Here is a 1,969-nt window from a genome sequence, read left to right on the forward strand (position 1 = left end):
GAGTGCTGAAGGACATCCCCTTCTCTACCTGAGAGAGCAGCCTCCTGAAGGTACATCTTAATTCTCTGAGATGAATAAAATCATTGAATTGCATCCCGCTCCTGTCACTTATTTAGGCCAACAGCTAAGGAATGCTGCGGCAAGGACTCCCATGTCCTCAGAGTGTGACACCTTGATAAATACAGCTAGAGGTTTGAAGTGATTTTTTTCTCCCCCAAGATATTAGTAGTTTCCATTTGAGATGAGTCAGTAATTAAGCAACCTCCACGTCATTTGGCTCACAAAACAATGCATGCCTTATTTCTCATAGAAGTGAACACGGTTTTGACCCATTTCCTGGTTGTTAACTCAGGATATTTAAGGAGGAGTATTAAGAGCATATCTCAAGAAAGGCAGCAACACTTTCCAGCTCAATGGAGACTTCTTCAACCACAGCAAAGTCTCCCCATTGCCCAGTGGCACATAGCCTCTTCACATCTCCATGAATGACTCATTTCACTACAAATGTCATCTCTTTCCAGACTACCTGGGACTGATTTCCACAGCACAGCTGACATTTGTCTGTGCTGTTTTCTGCCTGTTCAAAGCCGTGTTTACCAACCTTGTGCTTGCAGGAGCCTGACATTTACAGTCTAACTATGCAACATTGCATTTCTGCCCTCCGCATTACAAGTTCACAAAGCATGCAGAATGACTGTTCTCTAGCAGCGAGTACAAGCGCAGATGGCAAAGAGGGGAAATCCAAGTCTTCACTGAGAAGGAACCACTCTTCCACCACTCAAAGGCCCTTTGGGGAGCTGAGCAGCCCCCCTGCCTCAGAAAAATCCCCTCTCCACATTGTCACTGCCGTAGGGCTCAGCACCCTTGGATCAACCTTTCAGCCATAAGGAGACAGCATGGCCACTTAGAGCTGCCCTCAGCTGAATGGGAGAAACTTGAGGCCAACTTCTGCTTGGGAACCTTATCTCACCAGCTGAGAGAAACGAAACTGCAAGGGTTATCTTGCAGCTAAAATGAACCAATGTTGCTCCAGGTTTGGAGCCTTTAGGCCTGAAACAGGAAGGCTGGAACATCCTCAACCACAGCCTGGCAGCAGGCAGGGCAGAAATGAGATGCAGAGGAGAGGGTAGCACTCTGGCAGAAGGAAATGCTGAAAAGTGAAAAACAAGGAGCAAAAAGCCATTGAAATAATGAAATCTGCTTTGATCTTTCCTCGGCTTTTATCTCAGTTGTTGCTTACAAAACATGCTCTGAGAACTGATAAGACCCAAAATGTCTTGCCTGTCACAGGGCACAGCCTTCAGTTGGATCCAGAATGTCCCTGAAGCTGTTTGCATGTATCTTCTTCCTCTCATACCCCATCTTTTTGAGGCTGCCTCTCATAAACATGAAATGAATCATCTCCCAGCTGGAAGCTCTGGTGCACAAAAGAGGCTGTCCATCCAGAGCCTACAGCCTTCTGCCCCACCAGCTAAACACAAATGGGGAAAAAGAAGAAAACAAACAAACAAACAAATAAAAAAATAAATCAAGTTTAACTAACCAGATTGATTTTTGTCATGTGTATGCAGCAAGGAGGCCGACCTAAGGAGGAAAACTCCCTGCTTGACCTCAGCCTCCAGAAGAGAGGCATTTCTGTCAACTTTTACTGGTTTTGGACACAGAGACTTGAAAGCACAGCCACAAGTGAATTCCCTACTGGATCTCCAGCATCAGCCTATAAGCCTCTCCCTGACAGGTGCTTAATGCTGTCAGATTCTTGTTCCTAACCCAGCCTAGCCTGGGCTGAACATTCAGAACAGGCTGGCCCATCCTCAGTGCACTACTTTGTCTGGTTTAGTTTCACTGAAAGAGAACAGAGTTCATGCCCTCCATGACATTAATCTCACATGTGTATGCAAATATATTTTTAGACCAGAAAAGAAGATACATTGCTATTATAGAGTATGAGAAGGCTACTGCATATAAA

This window comes from Coturnix japonica, chromosome 4, assembly GCF_001577835.2.
Source record: "Coturnix japonica isolate 7356 chromosome 4, Coturnix japonica 2.1, whole genome shotgun sequence".
Taxonomy (NCBI): Eukaryota; Metazoa; Chordata; class Aves; order Galliformes; family Phasianidae; genus Coturnix; species Coturnix japonica.